Source organism: Nyctereutes procyonoides, unplaced genomic scaffold (genome assembly GCF_905146905.1).
Source record: "Nyctereutes procyonoides isolate TBG_1078 unplaced genomic scaffold, NYPRO_anot_genome, whole genome shotgun sequence".
Lineage (NCBI taxonomy): Eukaryota > Metazoa > Chordata > Mammalia > Carnivora > Canidae > Nyctereutes > Nyctereutes procyonoides.
The window spans coordinates 16,810,538-16,836,272 of record NW_026575042.1 but is presented as its reverse complement, the minus strand read 5'-3'; the positions used below and the strand labels follow the sequence as shown (position 1 = coordinate 16,836,272).

The 25,735-nt window shown below is 41.4% G+C and overlaps 1 pseudogene; it reads left to right on the top strand.

The window, feature by feature from the left end:
* Positions 1–25,084, top strand: part of LOC129507321 (malate dehydrogenase, mitochondrial-like) — a 41,743-nt pseudogene extending 16,659 nt beyond the window's left edge.
* The last annotated feature ends 651 nt before the right edge of the window (positions 25,085–25,735 follow it).

Below are 25,735 nucleotides of genomic sequence, written 5' to 3'. Positions count from 1 at the left end.
GGAGCCTGCTTCTCCCTCTTCCTCTGCCTCTTCTTAGGTTTGTGCATGCTCTCTCTGTCTCTCTCAAATAAATAAATAAAATCTTTAAAACATTTTTCAAAAAAGAAGTCTCAAATTTCCTTTTAGCTTCCCAAATGGTTGAAATTAGAAAACACAAAGATGATGTTTTTTAACCATTACCAAAAAAAAAAATTGTAAATCAGCAGTATAGATTTGAATGTTTAAAACTCAAACCGCTTTGGAATTTACAGAAGCTAAGCAGTCACTCTTTTCTAACAATATTGGGACTAAGGGAGGAATTAAGAATAGAATTAAGGTATCTTTAAAAGAGTAAGGAAAGCATATGAGTAGCATATGCACACTAATAGGATGCAGCCCAGACTACAGCTTCTTCAGGTCCTTTACATTTCCATATGAATTTTAGATTTAGCTTGACAAATATCTATAAAGCTGCAGGGTTGTTTTTTTTTTAAGATTTTATTTATTCATGAGAGAGAGAAAGGCAGAGACACAGGCAGAGGGAGAAGCAGGTTTCCCTTGGGGAGCCTGATGCAGGACTCAATCCTAGGACCCCGGGACCATGACTGGAGCCAAAGGCAGATGCCCAACCACTGAGCCAACCAAGTGTCCCTATAAAGCTGCAGCTTTATTTTTTTAATGTTTTATTTATTTACTTGACAGAGATAGAGAGCATAAGCAGGGGGAGAAGTAGGGAGAGAGGGAGAAGCAGGATCCCCTCTGAGCAGGGAACCAGATGTGGTGCTTGATCCTGGGTCCCTGAGATCATGACCTGAGCCAAAGGCAGACACCTGACCAACTGAACCACCCAGGTGCCCAAAGCCGCGGCTTTAAATGAGTTTATAAAACAAAATGAAAAAGAGGAGGTAAATGAACTAAACACTTAAATTACTTAAATCACTATTTTAGAAAAAGAAAAACGATGTATTCATGCATATTTTCATTTATCTTTGTTAATTTCTTCCTTTTATTGTTCCTTTTGCTATGAAAAAAAAAAAGCCTGCTGGGATTCTCATTGGGACTACATCAAGTCTAATTCATATCTTAACAATATGGAAGAAAAAGGCAGAGTCTTCCCCAGAAGCTCCTGGATTCTTCTCTAGTCTCAGACCTGAAGTAGCTTTCCTATCCTGGTCATCACTGAACCAGTGTCTGTGCCTAGAGAGATCAGGCCACTCCTGGCCTTGGGGATGGCACACACACAACCTCACAAACATAGAGAGTGGTAAGGAACAGGAAAGGGGAAAATGAATACTTGGGGGTAACAAACACTAAGTCACTGCAGAAGACATTAATCTAGGGATGGAGGTGCTGGGGACGAGCACCAGGGGACTCCTGTCTGTTCATCCTCCTGCTCAGCATCCAGCCGGACACTTACTGTGTAACCTTCACTATACAAAGTGCTGGGTTTATGGGAATGAAGAAGACACACAAGATCTTTCCTTTCAAGGAATTTGTAAAAGAGGATACAGAAGACAAACCAGAAAACAAGTAGGTAAGGCAATTGCAGATCCTGATAAGAGTGAGGGAGAAAGTAGAGCCAGTTGGAATGAAAAGCTGATGGGAGAACCGCTCTGGACAGAGAGCCCAGGGAAGCCCACCCTCAGGAGTTCCTATCAGCCCCAAAGATGGGCAGCAGCCTGAATCAGGAGGAAGTGCATTTTCAGCATGGGGGCAGCACACACAGCACCCGCCATGTGAGGACCAATTTATGATTTTCTTGAACTGAAAGGAGACGGTTCTGGAGACAGTGGCAGACAGTGACATGAGAGGAGATGAGAAAGGTGCTCAGGGACCAGATCGTACAGGACTCGTGGTCCCCAAATAAGCATTTTACATTTTAGTCTAAATGCTATATAATAGCTATATGAGCAGCAGAGGATTATAAGCAGGATTTATATTTTTAAAGTATCCCTCCAGCTGTCAGAAAAGGAGTTCAGAGTTTGTGAACTGGTCTAAGCAAGTGATGCTAGTGGCTTGAGCTCTGGGTGTTGCAATAAACATGGAGATCACTGGCTTTAAGAGATGCTTTGGATTAGACACTGCTGGGCTTGTTGATTAGATGGATGACATATATTTGGGTTTGGGGTGGGACAGTGACCACAGATAAAACTTGAACTGGATTCTATGCAAATTCTGATGAAATCTGCAGAGATTTTGGGATATGAGTACATACAGTGAGACAGCTACCTCAAATGAGTATAGAGAGCAATTCTTCATTAAATGGTATTGACAGCCCAGCTCAGCAATTGTGGAGGGACAGGAAACTTCATTTTATTTTATCTTTTAAACATGTTTTTTTTTTTTGTTGTTGTTGTTGTTATTTAAGTTTTATTTATTTAAGTAATCTCTACACCCAATGTGGGGCTCGAACTCATGACCCCGATATCAAGAGTCACACATTCTCCTGACTGAGCCAGCCAGGAATCACAAGGAAATTTCATTTTTAAACCTATACCTTGAATAACATGTCAAAATTAATTCCTGGTGACTTTAGAGTGAAAGATTTTAAAAATAAATACCCTCATATATCACATTTTTGGAGCATACTTAATTTTCTAATCTTAGAAAAGATGTTTTTATAATTACTGAGGAAAAGAGAGACAAATTTGACTACAAGAAATAGAAAAGGTGCATAATTTAAAAAAATCAAACCAAAATGAAATGTAACAGTGGAGTAAGGAATACTCATTGTAAATATTGTATGTCAAATAAGGGAATAGTATGATAAGTGATAATGAACAAAATTTTTCATGAAAGAAGACTGCAGGGATCCCTGGGTGGCACAGCGGTTTGGCGCCTGCCTTTGGCTCAGGGCGCAGTCCTGGAGACCCGGGATCGAATCCCATGTCGGGTTCCCGGTGCGTGGAGCCTGCTTCTCCCTCTGCTTCTCCTCTGCCTATGTCTCTGCTCTCTCTCTCTGTGACTATCATAAATAAAGAAAAATTAAAAAAAAGAAAGAAGACTGCATCTTTAAAACAAAGATGTACAGTACTAGCAATTCAAACAAGTCAAAACAACTAAAGCAAACCCATGAGTCCCTCTTGCCTAAGGAATATTTTTAAAACAATAAAACCTAATACTGCTGAAAGTATCAACTGTGGTGCTGTAAATGGATTTACTCCTTTGGGAACCAAATTTACCCAAGGAATCAAGGACCACAAAAATGTTAGTATCTTTTACCACAACTTGAGGTTTGCCTCAGTGACTCTTCTGGACTGTTCTCTTCCATACCTCCTCTCCAGTCAATGCAATGGAAATATCTGCGGATTTGAAATTCTCTGTGTTTCTGACTTCATCATTTTAAAAGTGAATATCTATGGGGCGTTTCAGTGGTGCAGTCGGTCAAGCGTCCAACTCTTGGTTTCAGCTCTGGTTGCCATCTCCGGGTCTTGAGATCAAGCCCCATGTGGGTCTCTGCGCTCAGGGCAGAGTCAGTTTAGGATTCTCTCTCTCTCTCCCTCTGTTCCTCTGCCCTCCACTGCACACACTCATGTTTGAGTGCTTTCCCTCTTTCTCAAATAAATAAATCTAAATGAAAAAAATATGAATATTTGTGTAAAATGCATATAAAATCAGGAGAGGATATATAACTTTGAGAGAAGTTGTGTTATTTCAGTCTGATAGGTTAAAAAATGGTATGTTACCTTGATTTGCATTTTAAAAATTAAGGACTGAAGTTGAGGATTTTTTCCATGTTCATTACCATTTGCATTTCTTTTTAAAAATTAACTATTTGGGGTGCCTGGGTGGCTCAGTGGGTTAAGCTTCTGCCTTCAGTTCAGGCCAGGATCCCAGGGTGCTGGGATAGAGCCCTCTGTTGGACTCCCTGCTCAGCAAGGAGTCTGTTTCTCCCTCTGCCAGTTTGTGTGCTTGCTCTCTCTCTCAAATAAATAAGTTAAATATTAAAAAAAAATCAGCTATTCATTTAAATTGGATATTTTAGATGAACAAAACCTTGTTAGTTACTACCAACTTAATTATTAAACATTAATCTTTTGTAATACTTATTTTAATACATCAGTTTTGCTTAAAATAAGCCTTCTTAACTGCTACTACAGATAATTTCTTAAATTGATGGCTGGGACAAGTCAATTATTTGCAGGAGACATCTTCAGCATTCAGGAGTCGCTAAATTCTGATTGGTTGAATTTGGATATGATTCCACAGGTCCTCACATCTGCTAGTGACACACACAAGGCAGACTGGAGGATTGTGGTTTTTTTCTTTATATAGAATGTAATAACCTTTATTTGTTCTCACTATATAGCTGATGATCTCCAACTTAGTGGCTTTTGCAGATGACATGCTCTAATGTTGCACCAATGTATGGCTGAAAACACACATACTTATATTGTGGAATTCTCCAAATTGTCACAGGTGTGAGAAAGTGGAAATTGATTGTTTTCCAGTGTTTCATGTTTGATGTTCCCTAGTTGGCCTGAGGGGTTGTGGTCTTGGGGTCTAACAGCACTTGGTTCATCTATTAACAAGGTGCCTTGAGGCACCTGGGTGGCTCAGTGGTCGAGCGTTTGCCTTCGGCTCAGGCCTTGATCTTGGGGACCTGGGATCAAGTCGAACATCAGGCTCCCTGCATGGAGCCTGCTTCTCCCTCTGCCTATGTCTCTGCCTTTCTCTCTGTGTTTCTCAAGAATAAATAAATCTAAACATTTTTTAAAAACAAGCCAAAAAACCAAGATGCCTTTGACCAAGATGACAACCTGATGTCTAGCTGCAAGAGCCAAGGCTAGTTTCTTCTCTATCAAAGAACAAGCTAAGGAAGGAAAGTATAGCAAATAAAGGTCAAGGTGGGAATGAAGCAAGACCACTGGAGTCTATTCCTGTGACCACTTGAGTTACCTTGTGTTTTTCTTCCTGATGTTGGCCAAATATCCAGAGTGAATCATCTTAGGTCTGGTTAAAGCAAGAGTTGGAACAGACACTGTGCCACTTGGTTTGACATGAGTATATATATCTTTTAAGGATTTGTCTATGGTACTAGGAATCCTGTTTTCTTGAGAGGAGTTCTCTCAGGAGAGTGGCACAGGATGTGTGCAAGAGAGAGGGGTGGTGGCAAAAGGCAGTCAGGAAACCTAAGTATGAGACCAGAATGCAATGAAAAGAGGAACTATCCATGCACCACCATTTACTGGCTGGGTGACTCAGCAATTTCTCCGTGCTTCAGTTTCCTAGAGATAATAATTCCTACCTTATAGGTTTGTTGTGAAGATTCAGGGAGTTCATTCAGGAAAGGTGTTGTTAAAAGTATCTGGCACTAGTAAGTAGTCAGTAAGTATTAGCATCATCAGGACCGTCACTATGAAGAGGGTCATCCCTCCTGGTCCATCTATAACAAGTCTCTTTCCCATCAGCTGAAGTGTCTGAAGGTGGATGTTAAAGATTGTTGTGCTAGAGGGAGAATGAGACTTTCCCAAGGATAGGGTGTGAGAAGAGAAAAGAGAAGGGAAAGACATTTTAAATCCTATCCAAAAGGAAGAGCCACCTGTAGGGGTAATGAGGCCACTGAGAGACTGTGGAGTGGACTGATGGAACACTTCAAATAGCAGAGGGGAGAGTGGCCAAAGAGAGGAAATGCTTCACCTGTGTCATAGAAAGTGCATGTTCCCTCTGGTGGTCTCCGAACAAAACATGAAAATTCCCGTGAAGGAGAATCAACTTTCATCAATTGGCAGCCACACATGTCATCATATGACAATGACAGGATCAGACCAGTGAAAGGTTTCTGCTTCTTTTCATCATCTTCCCGCTGCTCTGATTCCCAGAATGAGTCAGCAATCCTGATGGGAAGAGGGGAGGATGAGGCAGGAGGTGGGATGAAGAGCATGAGAACAGGTTCAAGCTGCTTCCCCCAGCTTCCTGTCTTCAGAAGCCCCCAGAGTTAAGAAAGGAGAATGTTTTACCTTAAAATCATGTTCAAAATTCATGATTAGTATATGAGATTACAGAGGTTTAGCTACTAAGACAAGTTTTCTAACTTAAAATGATTGTAATCCTGCCTGCCTGCCTTCCTCCCCCGCCCCCCCCCCCCCACTTTCTTCTTTACTGTTATTAGAAAAATCACAGGACTGAGTTTTCATCCTGAATTTTATCCTGGGGCAGAGGGCATTTCCACATTGAATGCATTTTAACAGGAGAGTAGGAGGCCTAAAATAAAGACGAGGTCCAGTTACATGCTGTAAGTTCTCTTTGTTTAATATAATGCTTTTTTTTTTTTTTTAAAGATTTACTTATTTATTTTGGAGAGAGAGTTGTGCGAGCATCCGCATGCCCAAGTGGGGAGAGGGGCAGAGGGGGAAACAATCCCAAAAAGGCTGAGCATTGAGCTCCAAGCAGGGCTCCCTCCCAGGACCCTGAAATCTTGACGGGAGCTGAAAACAAGAGTCAGCCACTTAACTGACTGAACTACCCAAGTGCCCCAAGTATGACATTTTTTAATGTCACTATGAAGGAAGGATAATAAACCATCTGAAGACAGCTTCTCTTAACCGGATTATGCGCATAAAACAAATTGTCCACATTTGCACCATGTTCTTTTATTCTGGTGTCACTGCTAGTTTTGAAGGATTTTATTTGACAGATGGTACCTAATGCAGCTTTTTCCCCCTCGCCTATTGTGAAGAGGAAACCATTGCCAAGATTTCACAATATGAAAATTGCTCCTGTTTCCTAAAGGGCAAAAATGAATCACTTTCTTTCTGGATTCTGAACAAGTTGGGATGGCTCAGAAAGGCATTGCCGTGGTTTACTTGCCAGAGTGCTGACATTCAGTGCTGTATATTTTTCTGGGAGAAGGTTTCATATTGTCTCCCTAGAATAGCCAGCCAGTTCCTAATGTTAAAGTGCTAATGTTGGAAGCAAGGCATTTACGTGGCATAGATTTCCATGTGTGGAGTTACAAAAATTTTGTGTTTTTTAAACTAAAGCAGTTTGCAATGTGTACCAATTATGACTTTTTTACTCCTAATCTTGGCATTGTTAAGGAGTTCTTAGTTAATCTCCTGGTAGTTGAAAACAGTAATAATTTGTCTTAAAATGAGAGATTGAAACATCAACTCCGCTCATTCTTATTATGTCTAAATTGCCCTTGTTTTTAAAGATCTGTACAAATTACCCCTTCTTTCAGAAGGCTTTCCTAAAATTTTCGCTTTTAGCAACACATCACTCTTCTGGTATTGACTTTTATTTTCTCTCTCATCTATTTTGTTTTCTTTGCCTAATTTATTTTGCACTGCCTTCTCAACACATTTATATGCTTCATAATTTTGACTCAGATATTTATAATATATCTAAGATACAGCTATCTACGCAATTTATGATAAATATTCCCATAACCTCATACCATACTATACCAAGGCATTTGGTAGGACCTCAGTGAGTCTGATTATGAGCATAACTGCTTTCTAGGAAATTAGTGTTAATGAGGAAACAGTTATTAATTAAATAATTAGACTAAAGAAATGGTTCATAAGATAGTTAGGAGCTGCTATTTTTGCCCTCTGCTTCTGTTAAAGGATCCCTCCCCTGCCTCTATTTTGCCCCTTTCCATTAATCTGCCATGTGATGTCAGAGAACTTTTTTAAGCTGCACACGCCATGCCTCTGATCAGTGGCTTCCCATGATGTGATCTTCAGGATAAGAGTCAAGGTGTGTGGTCGGCTCCCAGGGTTCTTGTGATCTGACTGCTTATCACTCTCCCAGGCTCCTTCCACTCTTTCCAGCACATGCTTCAGCCCCACCCCAGAGTCCTCCTACAGTGACTGTACAGGAATTTGCCTGGCCTTGTTGGCTTTCCACCTCCCCCTCCTACCCCCCTCATTCAACCCCATGCTAGGTTGAATTGTGTCCCCCACCCTTACTCATGTGTTTAAATCCTAAGCCCAGTACCTACAGAATGTGGCTTTATTTGGAAATAGATTCACTGCAGATGCAATTAAATTAAGATGAAATCATACCTGAGTATGAGAGGCCCTTATTCCAGTGTGATTGATGTCCTTGGAAAAAGGGAACATTTGAACACACACACACACAACCAGAAGGAGCATTGTGTGAGGATTGCAGTGATACTGTTACAAGCCCAGGAATCACCAGAAGCCAGGAGGCAAGCCTGGGACAGAGTCTCCCCCAATGCCTTCAGAGGGACACCTCAATTTCACACTGCAGCTTCTAGAATTATGAGACAATAAAATTCTATTGTTCTAAGCCACCCTGTCAGTGGTTCTTTGTTATGGCAGCCCTAGAGGCTAGGACATCTTCTTTACACTTGGTAAACTCCTACCCGCTGTATTTGGTTCAACTGTCTCCTCTTTTGGAAGCTTCTTCTGACATTCCCACCCTCTCCCACTGCTGAATTAGGAGTCTCTTCTGGCTCTTTCTTCAAATCTTTAAAATTTGATCATTGATTTCTTTGCTTGTGTATCACCATGATCCGTGTCTTATTCATCACTTTATAACAGCTCCTTGCTTTCTTATCTCAATACATGATATTGAACAAATGAATTTTTACCTTTTTGATGACTTTGTCAGCAGCCCTGTGGAGAAATATTTATTTCAGAGGAATGTGGTGACATTCATTTTCTAGAGAGACATCTAGAGGTATAAAACACTGGAGTGAAAATAAATGATCAAGGTTACCTAGCATCTCTATGTCACAGCCAAGAGCAATCTTCCACATTTGGGATTTAATATCAAAACATTTTAGAGATTTCCAGAACCTCCCTTTTCAGATAGAGAAGCTGAGATCTGTTTTGTTAGCTAGAAATGTCTCCTCATTTGCATGGGAAAAAAAATCCAGGAAAGAATGAAGTTCATTTGTTTGGGTGCATATGAAACAATTAATAAGGTTAGGGAGTTCTGAGAAATTTAAATGAAGAGTCAGAATGTAGACTTACAAAAAAAAAAAAGAATGTAGACTTATCTTGTAACGTAAACTCTTTTTATCTCATCTCAAGATGAGTGGGTGGATCTTCCACCAAGGAAAAGTGTCAAATTTCATTTAAAATGCATCTAAGTATACTTTCCCCCCAGCTCTCACTGGTCCAAATTTAGTCAACAAATCTTTGTATACAGCAGAAGAAAACGGTTTCATTTTAAAACGGTTGTTAGAATTTAAGAATCCTAAAGTGATCCAATTCATGGCTCTCCTGACAATAATATTGATATAGTCTGAGTCACAATTCTAGTGCTACCTCCTAATACAAATGAGTAAAGATTCCATGGCTAGCCCTGGGTACCTAAGCACTTTCTGCTGCTGGTCTTTTAGCTTCAGGAAATTCACCGTGGACCTAGTTGAAAAACAAAATGGAAAGGAGTGAAAGGATCACATTTGTGTCATAAGCAAATCCTTTCTAAATCATCAGGAGACCGCAGAGATGGCCACAAAGAGATTTTGTCAAGGGTTTTATACAACTAAAATCAATGCATCCACTTTATCTGTTTTGAGCATACTGGGGACGCAACCAGAGATGTCACTTAGAGTTAGAGCTGCTCAGAAACCTTTAAGGTGTCAATTGACCATATTTTTAGGTGCAGAAATGTTACATGGACACACCACAGATTCGCCAGTGATTTACTTTTAAAATCTGCAACAAATGGACCCAGGAATCTACAAGGGAATAAAAATATCATGAGAGCAAAGCTGAGTTGAAGCAGGGTAACTCAAAATCAATATTTTGCTTTTAAACTCTTAAGGGGAGACCCAGGAGGGCTGCACTCATTTTGTCCTCCTTACTTATTATCCTCAGAGGATGAGGTAAAAAGTGACAAGCCTGCTCCTTACTTCAGTCAGGACATTCTCTGCTAACAAGCCACTTGTTAGAATCCTTAGCTTCAATTTCCTGGTGAATGGCTTTTTAATAGCTAGGCTATCAGATGCTGGTTCAAAAAAAAAAAATCAGACTTACTTTCCATATTATATAAGAGGGATTGCATTTGGGGAAGCAGGCAAAGGATGGTCAATGTCAAACTTGATGGAGGAAAAGGGATCCTCTTGTTAGCTGTACCCACGAAGTAAAGGGAGTCGGAACACCACACATTGCGGCTGAGCTGTTCCTGCTATGAGTTAGAATTCCTTGCTATTAACTCAAACTATTTTCTGTCCTTGTCCAGGGACAAGCAGAACTGCATTTCTATTACTTTGCTGGTACCTGCAGTAAGTGCAAACAGTAAATTGAGGAGTAGGTGGGAATTTTATTTAAGGAACAGCCTGGGAATAGTTTTTATTCTGAGAGGATGACATTATTTAAGTTTTCTCCTTGAAGAGCCTACTTTTTATTTTTTATTATTTTTTATTTTTAGATTTATTTACTCATGACACACAGAGAGGCAGAGACATAGGCAGAGGGAGAGGCAGGCTCCATGCAGAAAGCTTGATGTGGAACTTGATCCCAGGACTCCAGATCACAACTTGACCCCGAAGGCAGATGCTCAACCACTGAGCCATCCAGGTGACCTGAGCCTACCTTTCAAAAACAAAACCGAAACTAAGTTTGATGATTTCAAGGGTTGAAACTATTTAGAAATCAAAGACAAAGGTCCTGGTTCAGTGTGAAATGTCCCCTCAACACCTGACTTCTTGGCTTGTTGTGCTTGCTCAATAGGCATGGCTGGCTTGAGCATTTCCTTCATAGAAAAGACAGGAAGAGATGACCTCAGTGGCTTAAATTTTACTGTTGTCAAGTAAGAGTGGGAGAAGTATTAGGCAAAATGTGTGAAGGAGAGATAATGCTCAATGCACTCATATATAAAAATATTTCCTGGTATAGTATTTAGGGTCCAAACAGGAAAACAGGCACTGCAACAGTTATGTTGGTTGAGAGAATTTCTTTTTCTTAAGCTTTTGGGTTTTTTTTCCCGTAAGCTCTACACCCAAGGTGGGGCTTGAATTCACGATTCAGATCACGAGTTGCTTGTTTCTCGGACTGAGCAGGCCAGGTGCCCCGAGGGAATTTAATATGTGGAATCAGCTATACAGATTGATAATACTGAAAAACCACACAGCAGTGGTTGAGGTAACTCAGAGACAGTAATTCCAGGAGGCAATTATGAGCAGAAAAATGACCTAACCACAAAGGGTTAAACCAAGATAGTTTTTTTTTTTTTAAAGAAAACAGTATTGAATTATTTTGCTCTCCCCAAGTGCAAAAAACTTTTTTCTTCCTTTTCTTTTTTGCTTTTTCAATTTTTAAGTGAACTTAAACCTATTAGCACATTATTGGGAATATAAATGTAAATGTATTTACTGGGTTGGATGTGAGGAGGAAAATGATTTGGAGACAGCAGATCTAAAGAGAAACAAACAAATAAGTATATCGCACTGTGAACTCCTTGCAGTCTTTAATTCACCACTGGGTCTGCAGCCTGCTATACAGTGTCTGGCCCGAGAAACACAGTAGATGCTCAGTACAATTTGTTCTGATCCCTCTCAAGTTGTAAGTGCTAAGGGCATGAAGGTTACAAGGTATTATGGAAGTCAGTAAGAGGGGCATTTAAAACTGATCTGTGTGGTTAGGGAAGAATCACAGGGAGTAGAAAGAGAAGGAGGTAACTAGGTGACAACAGTGCAGCAGAAGGTAAAACCACCTGCAGGGTTCCTGACAAGTGTACTAGAAGGAAACCAGGTGGTTGAGGTGGGGCAGCAATGGGGGAACGAAAGGATGAGGTGGGCTATGGTCAGTGTTGCATTCAGGATTTCAACCACTTTCTGAGTTAACCCACAATTTATTTTTTTACTGGAGAATAGTTTATTTCACTGAGAAGCTAAGTAATATTTACTGCACCATTCTCGTAAGATATGCATATAAATAGAAGTATTTCAAAGTAAGGAAGTGTTGAGTGAAATATGAGAGAACTAGAACAATTAAGTGGGAACTTGGATATGTGCAGACTTCTTACCAGCTCTGCGATCAAATTGTATATATAAGGGCATACTCAGGATAGATGAATAGGTAGTTAGATGGATAGATAGATTCTGTAGGAATTTAAAGCAACTATTTGTTTATTTTAAATTATTTAAGTGAATTCTTCTTTGTAATAAGGTAAATAGCACAGACAAAACTAAGGTTCTTTACCCCACACTGAAATCCTGCATCAGGGCAGCCCAGGTGGCTCAGTGGTTTAGCGCCCACTTCGGCCCAGGGCGTGATCCTGGAGACCCAGGATCAAGTCCCATATGGGGCTCCCTGCATGGAGCCTGCTTCTCCCTCTGCCTGTGTCTCTGCCTCTCTCTCTCTCTGTGTCTGTCATGAATAAATAAATAAAATCTTAAAAAAAAAAAAAAAGAAATCCCACATCAAAATCCCCTATCTTGATATAAATACTTTGGAAGTTATGTTATGACTCTAATTTCTTTCTCTAGGTTTTTTTTTCTTCTCTGTGCATTTATATACATATATATGACCTGTAGAAAAATACAGAGTTATAGTGTTTTTGTTTTTAAAGTAATTTGTGGGTGAGCCTAGGTGGCTCAGTTGGTTAAACGTCTGCCTTTGGCTCAGGTCATGATCCCAGGGTGCTGGGATCAAGCCCCACATGGGGCTCTCTGCTCAGTGGGGAGCCTGCTTCTCTCTCTCCCTCTGCCCCTCCCTTTGCTTTTGCTCTCTCACTTTCTCTCTCAAATCAATCAATCTTTAAAAAAATGTTGGGATCCCTGGGTGGCGCAGCGGTTTGGCGCCTGCCTTTGGCCCAGGGCGCGATCTGGAGACTCCGGATCGAATCCCACATCCGGCTCCCGGTGCATGGAGCCTGCTTCTCCCTCTGCCTCTCTCTCTCTCTCTCTCTCTCTCTCTCTCTCTCTCTCTCTCTGTGTGTGACTATCATAAAATAAATAAAAATTAAAAAAATAAAAAAATAAAAAAATGTTAAGTTGCATCGTACTGTCTATATTTTTCTCCTAGTTACCTTTTTTCCATTTCACATTGATTCTTAAACAGTGTTTTATGCTAGTAATCTCAATCTAATTTAATCTTTTTAGCTGTGAAGTATTTTCCCATATGGAAATAATTCCAATATTTCCAAATAGTTTGCAGTTACAAACATTCTATCATTTATTCTATTCTTTGGATAGAAATTTAAGTTGTTACCAGTTTTTTAGTCATCACTGACAATGTCAATATAGACAAATTTCTGCTTTCATGGAATTTACCCTAGTTGGGAAAGAGACAATAAACAAAATGAAACAAAATACAAAGGATATTAGAAAATAATAAAGTGTCAGGAAAACATTAAGATGGCTACAAAATGTCAGATGGGAAGGTAGCTGTTTTAGGTGAGGAAAGGCTTTATTGTGAAAATGATTCCTTTATGACCTGAAGGAAGTGGGAAGGGACATAAGGATATATAAGAGAAATACAACATGTCTTTGCTACTGGTTGGGAATCCTCAGAATTTTTGAAAGCTTATTAGCAACGCTAGAATTATTTGTAACATATAAGAGCCAACTGAAGTATTTTTTAAAAGATTTTATTTATTTATTCATGAGAGACATAGAGAAAGAGGCAGGGACATAGGCAGAGGGAGAAGCAGGCTCCATGCAGGGAGCCAAATGTGGGACTTGATCCTGGGATCCAGGATCAGGTCCTGAGCCCCAGGAGCCCTGGATCATGACCTGAGCCAAAGGCAGATGCTCAACCACTGAGCCACCTGGGTGCCCCTTAAGTATTTTTTTAAAATACTACTCCACTATAGTAAACATGGCCTCAGCATTTGCCAAATTGTATTTTTATGACTTTGTAAGTTTTCCATTTTCTGCCTTGGTTAACCACTTTTTATTAGCTTATTTATCTATTTATGTAATACATTTTCTCAGTTTTGCTAAGTATAGTGAGCCTTTGGATTCCCATTTGAAACTATCAAGTGCTTTTATTCCATAGCTTTTTATATCCAGATGAGGTTGACCAGACTAAATGAAATATCTCTACTGATAGTGTATATATTCTATCCATTCCTCTGAGAAATTGGGTCTTGGTGTATGGGGTCACAGACTCCATTGAGAATCTGATGAAAGCTATGGATTATCACTCTGAAAAACACATGTATTTTTGTCCTCTTCCCACGAGATTTTGGATCTGATAATAGTGGGTTCAGAGATATCCAGAAATCCAAGCATAGATCAGAGTACAGGGGATCCCTGGATGGCTCAGCGGTTTAGCACCTGCCTTTGGCCCAGGGCATGATCCTGGAGCCCGGGATCGAGTCTTGCATTGGGCTCCCTATGTGGAGTCTGCTTCTCCCTCTGCCTGTGTCTCTGCCTCTCTCTCTCTCATGAATAAATAAATAAAATCTTAAAAAAAAAAAAAAGATTAGAGTACCGAATAAAACAAAACAGAACAGAACAAAACAAGAAAGGAATCTTTCTGAAACTCTAAAATCTGTCCCCAGTATAAAAATGACCTCTGGAGAACCTGCTAGCTGAGTCACATACATTGGAGCCTCTGAAGGACTGCCTGGTTTTACCTGTGCTTCAGCAATAAAGCTGGAGCCCATAAAAAGGAGTGAGATTTTAAAAAACTCCACCTCTGAAGTTCATTATTGTGTTTACTCTAGGATCATTTAATTTATTGTGTTTTGGGACGCCGGGGTGGCTCAGCAGTTGAGCTCTTGCCTTCCGCCTAGGGCATGATCCTGGAGTCATGGGATCAAGTCCTGCATCAGGCTCCTTGCATGGAGCCTGCTTCTCCCTTTGCCTATGTCTCTGCCTCTCTCTCTCTCTGTCTTTCATGAATAAATAAATAAATAAAATCTTTAAAAAAAATGATTTATTGTGTTTCTTTGTTGAGGTCCACAGGAGAAAGTTCTTTGTCTTTTTAAAATTTTATTTATTTATTTATGAGAGACACAGAGAGGCAGAGACAGGCAGAGGGAGAAGCAGGCTCCATGCACGGAACCTGATGCGGGACTTGATCCCAGGATCCCAGGATCACACTCTAGGCCGAAAGTAAGTGCTCAACCACTGAGCCACCCAGGCATCCCAGAAAGTTCTTTGTCTAGATGTAGATTTGGGAAAAACTTTTATACGTTCCTGACCAATGGATTTATTTTAATTTGCTGTGTCTCCTGGAAATCCTATCATCTTGGTGGCTGCTAGAAAGCTGAGATCCTGTGGAGGGGCTTCTTTTAGAATGGGAGAGGTTACAAGAGAAGGCCTTCTTTTCCAAGCGCTGTTTGATAAACAGTGTGATAAATGCCTTGGGGAAAATGTTCTCAGGTATTCCTCATAACAGAATGATGAAGTAAATGCTCTTTTCAATCTCCATTTTCTTGAGGAGGAAACTGAGACTTGGTAAGTGGACTTGTTCAAGGTCACAGAAGAATAGTAGGGCAGAAGCATAGACTTAGTTGTCTGACAGCAAAATGCTCTTAGCCACTCTCTAATGCTCCCTTGCACGGCCAGTATTTAGGATACTTAAACTTTCCTCTTTCTCTGCCTTGCCATCCTGCTTTTATCCCTGGTTTCATTTTTTTTTCATGTGTTTTAATTTTATTTTATCTTAATGTGTTGTATACTTCTTTGCAAGTTGCCTTACATTGTTTTTGGAAAAGGGAGAATATCAAGGAATAAATACAGATATTTCCGGGTAGTAATTGTGCACTGAGTAAACTTAGATAAACACTTAGAGCCTCCCTATCTCCTAATTTATTTCCCCCTGCCCCAGAGTGCTATGCATACTTCGATGCTTTCAAAATCTTATCTAATCAAGACACCGAATATTTTATTTTGTTAGAAAAATCCCATATGCCAGTCCTTTCTTTTTCCAAACAGGTCATTTTTGCCATTATTTCTTCCCCTTTGAGATAGTGTATTTATGATTTCCTCCTTTCAAGTTAGCGTTAAAGTCCTTACTTCCCTCCACCATCCTGTATGCATTAGCAGGGTTGGTTTTTTTTTTTTTTCCTCTGAGACATTGAACCCTTCTTTATGGAAAGATGGTTCTGTAGGAGGGTAATACATTGGGATTTGAAATGTCGGCTGTTCAGCATTTCTTGAGAGTCACTGATGTATTATGTTTACATCAAATTGCTTAATTTCTCAGGGCTTTGGCTTTGACATCTAGGAAGTGATGGCAGGACATTCACTCTATTTTTCTCACAGGGAAGGAGTAGTTAAAGATCAATGGAGCTTTCTGAATGAGCAGGAAGAGGTGCTGGGCACCCAGCAGGGTGGAGCTCAGTGCTGTCTCTGGAAGATCAAAGAGCTGGGCTGTCTCCTGAAGTCTCTTCTTCCTTCTGTTATTGCAGGGACCTGGATGGAGGCCATGGGTGGGCTGAGAAGGAACAGTGGAGGAAGTAAGGGAGGGCACCAGGGAAGTGTGTATATGTTTTCAAAGAACAAGGACTTCTGGTGAAGGAAGGACATATGAAGATGATTCCCCTCTTGGCCATAAGTCAGAAAGGATCTGATTGTGCTTAGCCCTCTTAGAATGGTAATAATGCCTTTTGAATGCTTTTTTCCTCCAGGTTTCCCAAGATTGCAGAACTGAATTTCTGCCCTTCTCCTTATTATCCTTTTCTTTTCTCCTTGTACGGTGGCACACAGCCCTCCGCATGGGGTGATGCTCATCATTCTTTCCTGTGGAGCCTTCACCCTCCACACAAAACCCACTCAGCAGACTATAGCTCTTGCTTGCTGTCTGTTCTTTGCATCATAAACCTACTCAAAGGATATCATTGAACTTTTACCTCTCTCACTGTCTCTTAGAACATTTTCCCTTTTTCATTGTTTGTGACCCTGCCAGATATTTTTCTCCACTCAGGGAATGTTGATCAGTCCCCACTGCTGTTCCTGCAGAAGCCCTTCTCTTGACCTGTTTTGAACAGAAAAGCATGACTTAGCAAAAGTTCACCTCGGGAGATGAGCATAAAATGCAGCTGGTGGAAAAGTCAATTCTGTGATGAGGGCAACTGCCTATCTCTTATTTCTTGTCCAGTCTATGAAGCTCTGGAACAGCCCACTGTTCAGGGTGCCTTACCTCTTTCTGCTCCAGCCAACCTAGGACTTCTACTTCAGCCATGTAGTCTTCTCTTGGTGACTGCTTCAGCCGGTAGCACGCCAGGCGTTTGATCCATGTTGCTTTGGTTTCTTTTGAATGACTTCAGGTCTGTTGCCTTAAGGAACCGTGACTTATGGAGCTTTTTGGATTAGCATCTTGCTCATGGCAGTCCCCACCGCCCTTAAAGTGACTTGCCAGTTTATCTTTTCCACATGATGGAAGAAGTGTTCCAGCTTCTCTTTCACATGGTGAGCATGCACCCAGGCCCGAATCCCTCCTCCAGCTGCTTAGAACTACAGTAATGACTGTGTTTTCTTTCTCCTTAAATCCAGTATGGGAGACGTTTGCAGGATTCACTGAATAAACAATAAAAGAATCAATTGACAGGCTAGCCAGGGAGATGGGGCAAGATTCTCTTTGGAGATAAGGTGGTACCAGGGTCATCAGAATGATTGAATTTGGCAGAACTACTATACAAAAAAATAAATAAGTAAACCAAAAGATGTTTTCTTTCTCCAATCCCATGAGGAGGTACTGGACTGCAAGGGCTCAGATTCTCACTTCTTGGCTTCCTCCAATTGGGGTCAAGAAAGTGAGTACTTTGTGCACTTAGGTGTGTTTGGGTTTATTGGCAGTTACATTGCATCACTTCTATAGCTCAGGGCTGGGTGAGTCCAGATCTACAGGTAGAAAAGAGCAGCTAGAGACAGAGTATTGTTAAGGAGGCTCTAAACTGGCTGCAACCTGGGGGAGGACAGGGAGTCATGGACACCAGTGGCTGCATACACAGTTGTGACCTTCAGGAACTTGAAAGCAGACCTGGTGGGCACCGAACATTCCCTCAAGCAGGCAAGAGCCGAACTGGAACCACCGCAATATCAGAAAATGACTCTTTGTGGAAGGGTCTCTGTTTCATTGTTTGACCAACTTTGGGTGGGTGGGAAAAGACCCTTTGCTTTTCTCATGGTGACATCAATTCTGCTTCCACATCTTCAAAGCTTCTCATTATCCCTCCTTTCTTTTTCTGATTATCATTCTTTTTTTGCTTCCCATATTCAATGCTTATTTTTTATTTTTATTTATTATTAAAAATATTTATTTATTTTACAAAGAGAGAGAGAGAGAGTGTGTGTGTGTGTGTGTGTGTGTGCATGTGAATGGGGAGAGGAGCAGAAGGAAAGGGAGAGAGAATCCTGAGCAGATTCTGCACTCAGCAGGAGCTTGACATAGAGCTCCATTTCAAGTCCCTGAAACCATGACCAGAGCCGAAAATCAAGAGTTGGCCACTCAACCGACTGAGCCACCCAGGCACCCTTCATTCTAATATATTCTATATTATTTTCAAAGTATGAGGTGGAGACAGAGGAGGAAGCATGGTCCAGATAGGTAACTCAGTGTAAAGACCTAATCCTATTTTTGAGCCAGCTTGGAGTAGCTTTTTTATGTTTGTCTTTCATCGTGTGCATTTGGACAGAGATCTCTGGAGTCCTGGCACTTGCAGCATGACCTTAAAAGCTTTGAATCAACATCCCCTGGCCCACAGACTCCTTGCCCCATGGGGAGATGTATGGCAGAGAAGCACCAGACAGTGTCGTGTAGAACAATGCATCTCAAACTATATTTGGGGAAGGTCTGTTTCTTTAATATTTATAATGATTTTAGAAATAATATGTAATATTGTGGACCAATAATTTTGTAAAATTCAGTCAAGTGCATAGATGTTGTGGCAATGTCAAGTCATAAAAGTTTCTGAATACTTAGGCTTACTCTCTATATTTCCCTTGCTGCATATGTGTAACTCATAGTTTCTGGACTGACACCAGGCTGTGGACCACCTATTGAGAAGCCCTGCTCAAAAATCCTCTTCCCTGACTTTAAGAGTAAGGATTGTCATCTGTGGTTTTAGTAATAAATTCCTTTTTTCACTCAAGCTCATACAGTTTCTATTATTTGCAACCAAAGGAATATAATAACTTATGTAGAAAGTAGCCAGCTTTTTTCTCTTATTTATTTATTTATTTATTTATTTATTTATTTATTTATTTATTTATAGATTTATAGATTTATTTATTTGAGAAAGAGAAAGCATGTTGGGGAAAGGGGTAGAGGTAGAGAGCATCCTAAGCAGACTCCACACTCACCATGGAGCCTGATATGGGGCTCGATCCCACCACCCTGAGATCATGACCTGAGCCAAAACCAAGAGTCCAACACTTAACTGAGTAAGCCACCCAGGTGCCCCTCAATGCTCTATTTTAAAGGACTCATGGAGATAACTCACTGGCCCCACCCTTTTATACATGATGCATTTCTTAAACTGTAGACTCTCATCAAGTGATATGTTTACACACTGTAATGCATGCTTTTGTTTCCAGAAAGTTAAGATATATTATATCCTTAATTGTATCTGACATCTGACATTTTAGGTAGTCTCCAGCAAGATAGTTCTAGATACTATGTATATTCTTTAAGTGTATTCTGGGGTGGTTTGTTTTGTTTTGTTTTGTTTTGTTTTAGTGTAATCTCTAAACTCAACATGGAGCTTGAACTCATGACCCCAAGATCAAGGATCAAGAGTCGTCAGCCAGGTGCCCTGTTTTTGCTTTTTGTTTTTTGTTTTTAAATTGTACTGTGTCAATAAGTTAAATCCTTGAGCATCTCATCGAAGGTAGAGATTTTCTGTTTTTGAGACACAACATATTTTTTACCTTTGTATCAACTGTGTTAATTTATGACCCATATGCTATATACAAGTAGTGCATGTACTTATGTACTTCCATTTTTCTGTGTGGAATCTTTCATCTTCAATGTTATTCATCAAACAACATATTAGAGTCCATATCTGGTTACGTAGATATATAAATACTTATAAAAAGAAATAGATAAATCTGTCTATCTACCTATTGAATTAATAGTATGAACGTATCATGTTCAAAAAAGTGAGGTTATTCAAAAGCTGAATATTATGGAATTTCATAATAGTATCTAATAAGAAAAGTAAAAACGAAAATTCAGAAATATTTCATGTAAAATAACTTGAGAATTGTGCTCTAGCATAACTAAATATATGGTGATGTGTATATATGTAAATGAATCAAAGCTTTTTATTCAATTATTTGTCTGCTATCTGCAGAAAATATTCATCCTAGAAGCACATTCCACTTTTGCTCCTCTCCTTCCCTCCTCCAATTCCATCTTCTTTTCTCCCCTCCTCTTTTTACAACCCCTTGCCCCTGTTTCTTTATTTCTTCTGTAATGATTTACCAATTATCTACTTATGGCTGTACACAGTGCTAAGTGTGAATATGGAAAAGTATAGCAAATGGTCCTTACCATTTGCAAAGTCACTGGGAGATCAGATACGTACAGCTCTGCAGAGTTAAGCAGCTTCACACGAGTTAAGGAACCAGCTCAAGTATTGTGGTAGAGATAGCAGACGTAGAGATAGCAGAGGGTAGTGTATATAATGGTGTATATAATGAGAAGTGCTCCGATTAGGGACTATGAGTTTGCAGGATGCAAAGAAAATGTTTTCTGAGGACTTGAGGAGCCAGGGAAAGGGTCTCTGAGAAAGCACATTTGGAAGTGAGCCTACAAGGGAAACTAAGACTTGAATTAGCAAGGAAGTCTGGGCAGGAAATTTATGAGACTTAAAAAGGCACCAGGCAAAGGTATTCTTGGGGTAGAATGTAGGATGATTTGTCTAGACCAGAGAAAAACTAGAGACAAGATGTGATTGATCTGGCAGAGAATCAAGAATTGGTTCCTACTATGGACCCGTTAATGAACAATCTATTGATCTTGTTCCAACAGGATTCTTAGACTATGGCTCCTTGTTTGGGGTTCTCCAAGGTCAAATATCAGTGCCTTGCTGTATTCCTTGGAGTTCATCTCTGCTCTCTACACTTATGAGGCTGTTTACTGCAAATATGTACTTTTGCCTTTGAGCTTTAATCTCCCCCCACCCTAGCCATGTGAGCATGGTTGCTGGTGCAAAGGATAGGCTGGAAGTTTCAGAGTTAAGTCTCTCAATTGATGTCCGATGAGAACTTGGTGGGTACCTATTCCAGATCCTTTGCCCTCCAGTTGGGATAAAACCAGGGTTTGCTTTTGTGTCCCAGGATTCCCTATCGGGAATGAAATCTAGCGTCCCACAGTGGACGTTGTAGTATTGGCCATGCACCATTTATTGACTGCATTCCTTTCCATCTCACTTTCCTACTGTCTTACTGGGGTTTCTCAATGTCCGTTCCCAGATGGGCTACTTGCACTTGAATCTTGTGTCTCAGAGTCAGATTCTGGGGAATCCAAATCAACATACCAAGTAACCTCCTTTTCTGCATATTGGTTTCATTAATTGAAAACTGATTCTCTTCTATATGCAGAACACCTCCCCAATTGCAAGTCCTTTCGGTAGATAAAAGATGATATGACTTTTGGATCAAATGGAAACACTGATATATTATTTTTTAATGGTAAGTGTTATAATAAAGAATGCCCCAATAGAAGTTTATTTCTCATTCATGGAACACTCCACTGATGTTTTTTTCCAAGCAGTCAATCAGGGACCCAGTGTGGCAAAATCTTTGTAACTGACAATTCCGTGTAACTTCTAGGGTTTTTCTAGGGGCCATCTCCATCCTAGTTAGTGAGAAGGAGGAAAGAGCATGTGGGAGAGTGCTCACAGAAGGGTGTGTGTTTCTGCTCAAGCCTGGAATTGGCACACATTCTACTTCTATTCCACATTCTGCTTCAACCAAATTCAGTCACAAGGTCAAATCCAAGTGTAAGGGAGGCAGAAAAAATGTGGTCTAGCTGTGTGCCAAAAGAAGAGGACATGGATATTGTTGTACAACCATCTTTGTCAAAATGGACATATTAATTGAATGGATGAGTAAAACAAAAAATAAATATTCCATGTGGGCAGGGAATGGTGTCTGTCTGGCCCATCATTGTATGCTTAGTGCTTGCAGCATTCTTAACACATTCAAGGCGATAAATACTGGGGTGAATTATGCATGTCTACCAGTTCCTCCCTGGGAGTGTGTAAGGAGTCTCTATGTATCTCTTATTTCTGTGGTTCCCTTGAGCTCACCTTGGGGTCTGAATTCAGATGACAATGTATTGGGAGCCAGTGAAGTTTCTGTACTGAGGGAGTATCTAGACTATGCTGTCCAAAGGAAGAGAGACTTTTTTTTTTCTTTTTCCAGGCTTTATTGTTTCAAGTAGGTTTCTCATTTGGAATGGAAGGTCATTTTTAAAAATGTAAAAAATGAAAAAAATGTTTATCTCCTAACAAATGCTATGTGTGCCTCAACTTTTAGGGATATGGAACATCAAAAAAGCTCCTCCACATGACAGCTGAGATGTTATCATAAAATCACATTAGGGGGGATCTGGCTGGCTCAATTGGGAGAACATGTGACTGCTTGATCTCGTGGTTGTGAATTCGAGCCCCATGTAGGGTATAGAGATCACTAAAAAATGAACAAACAATAAAAAATACACACAATATTTAGAAACAGAATTTTGATACCTGAAATATAACAAACTTACAAAGCTTTTCCAGTATTTATAAGCTGTTTCTGTGGATTTTTTAGAAATCTTCTGACTAATATTTTAAAACCTTTTATTAATGTAAAAATATATATCAAAAGTCTAGGGTTAATGAATTTTCACAAACTGAACACATTTGTGCAGCCAGTGCCAAGATCAAGAAGCAGAATTTGCTATCATCCTGAAAGCTACCCCAGACTTCCTTCTAAGCCCTACTTCCTCTAAAGAGGTAAGTTATAACTTCTTTTAGGTAGCCTAGAATTGCGTGGTTTTTGTACTCAGATGAGTTAAATAATATCCTATATACTCTTCTCTGTTTGGCTTCATGCACTCAAAGTATCTTTGTGAAATTCACTCATGTTTATGTCGTCAGTCTTCACTGCTGTATTATTCAATTATACCATTATTCAAATATACCACCATTTATTATCCACTCTATTGGGGTTTTAAAATTATTTTAAATAATTTTTTTATTTATTGAGAGAGAGAGAAGAGAGTGAGCATGCACTAGTGGAGGGAAGGAGCAGAGGGAGAAGGAGAGGGAGAAGCAGACTCCTCAATTAGCAGGGAACCCAATGGAGGGCTTGATCCCAGGATCCTGAGACGATGACCTGAGCCAAAGGCAGACACTCAACCGACTGAGCCACCCAGGCTCCCCCTATTATCCATTCTATTGTTAATGAGCTTTTGAGAGGTCTCCATTTTTGGCTACTGCTGGCACTGGTGAATTTTTTTTTTTTTTTAAAGCAGTGCTTTGTAATGAAGTTACCGGACTCTATATACAGAGCTCTGTTATTGTCAATTATTCCTTTTTCAGTGACTGGATTTATTTTCTGTAAGTCAAATAAATGATGGGTGTAGGTGGGAGTTAAGAAAGGGAACTAAAGGGGAGGCCCTGTGCAGTGCGGAGGTCGCTGGTGTCACCTGCCAGCCAGGGCTCCTGCGCGGGCTGTTGGCTCCCCGCCCCGCGCACCCCGCCCCGCGCACCCCGCCCCGCGCACCCCGCCGCAGCTTCAGCACCTTGGCCAGAGCGAGGCTCAGGTCGCCGCCGTGCGTGGGGCTTCGGGAGGAACTGGGCAGCCCTTGTGCTTCTCCCCCAGACCAGCCCTTAGTGAGCCGCCTGGCCCTCTACGTATTGCTCAAACGCCCGGAGGGGCTGCAGGTCCGGCCACATCCCGACCAGAGCCACCGTGAGAGGCCCCCTGGGACCTGAGCAGCTGCCGGGTTGCCTCGATGCTGCGACGTGGCGGGAGTTCCCGCAGGAGTCCCGAGAAAACCAGGCAGGACACGGGATGACCTGGTCAACACCAGTGCCTCAACTGGGGCCCCCCTGGCCGCTGCCTGCGCCCAGCACGGCCCCGAGGCCATGATCTGCGTCATTTCAAATCCGGTCAACTCCACCATCCCAAATGCAACGGACGTTTTCAAGAAACACGGAGCTTACGACCCCAATAGAATCTGGGGTGACGACCTTGGGCATCGTCAGGGCCTCCTCTTTCTTTCTTTCTTTCTTTCTTTCTTTCTTTCTTTCTTTCTTTCTTTCTTTTTCTTCTTCTTCTTCTTCTTCTTCTTCTTCTTCTTCTTCTTCTTCTTCTTCTTCTTCTTTCTTCTTCTTCTTTCTTCTTTTTAAAGAAAACGGCAGCCTGCTTTTATTGATGCACACACATCGACGGACCTGCGATTGGAAGGGGCAGTGACGGTAACACGACACTCGTGGTTAACGCAAGGGAAACGTGAGGGCAGGAGATGGCTTTGCAGGGACGGGACGCCTTCATAAGTCAGGAAACGGAACGCCAGCTGGCTGCCCTCTCATTTCAGGTTCTTCACAAACTCCTCTCCCTTCTTGATGGAGGCCTTCAGCCCGGGCATGGCTTCTGCTATCATCTTCTCTCCAAAAGGGGGCACCTTGCCAATGCCTAGATTCTTCTCGATGCCCTTTTCCCCCAGCAGCAACGGTATGGAGAAATAGGCACAGTCGGCTTCCTGGGATTTAACAAAGGAACATTCGACAACTCCTTCCTTCCCTCGGGCCACCACTTTCACTGCAGAACTGAAGGGTGTGGATCCCGCGCGAGTCAACCCTGTCATCGGGGGCCTTGCCGGGAAGACCATCACCGCCCGATCTCCCAGTGCACCCCCAAGGCGGACCTTCCCCAGGACCCGCTGGCAGCCGTCTCCGGGCGGGTCCAGGAGGCCGGCCTGAGGTGGTGAAGGCCAGAGCCGGGCAGGCTCTGCACCCCTGTCCACGTGTGCGCTGCAGCCCGGCTTGGCTCCTCCCTTGTGGATGCAATGAACAGGAAGGAAGCAGTTGTCGAATGTTCCTTGTTAAACCCCAGGAAGCAGGCTGTGCCTGTTTCTCCACATCGTTACTGCAGGGGGAAAAGGGCATCGAGAAGAATCTAGGCATTGGCAAGGTGTCCCCTTTTGGAGAGATGATAGCAGAAGCCATCCCCGGGCTGAAGGCCTCCATCAAGAAGGGAGAGGAGTTTGTGAAGAACCTGAAATGAGAGGGCAGCCAGCTGGCGTTCCGTTTCCTGACTTATGAAGGCGTCCCGTCCCTGCAAAGCCATCTCCGGCCCTCATGTTTCCCTTGCGTTAACCATGAGTGTCGTGTTACCGTCGCCGCCCCTTCCAATCACATGTGTGCATCGATGCGTGCATCAATAAAAGCAGGCTGCCGTTTTCTTTTTCAAAGAAAAAAAGAAAGAAAGAAAGAAAGAAAGAAAGAAAGAAAGAAAGAAAGAACTAAAAAATAACCCTGTTATCTATTACTGTATGATAAAGAACTCCAAAATTTAGTGGCTTAAAAATAAGTTTTATGATTTCTCATAATTCTTTGGGTTGATTGAGGTTAACTGAGCAGTTCTTCTGCTCTGAGAGGTGCAACTGGAATCCTCATGTGGCCCCAAATCATCCCGGGAATATCCAAGATGTTCACCCACATGTCTGGAAACTTGTCTGTTTCTAGAATGGCTAGAATGGCTGAGGGCTGCCTGCACTACCCTTCCTCCTTCTCTCTCTATATCAATACTTCCCGTTTATTATGAATCTAGCTCAAGCTTCTTCACGTGGTGGTTGGACCCCAAGAAAGGGAAAATGGAAGCTACATGACCTCTTGGGGCTAAGTCTCTAGAACTCACAGAACATCACTTGTATTC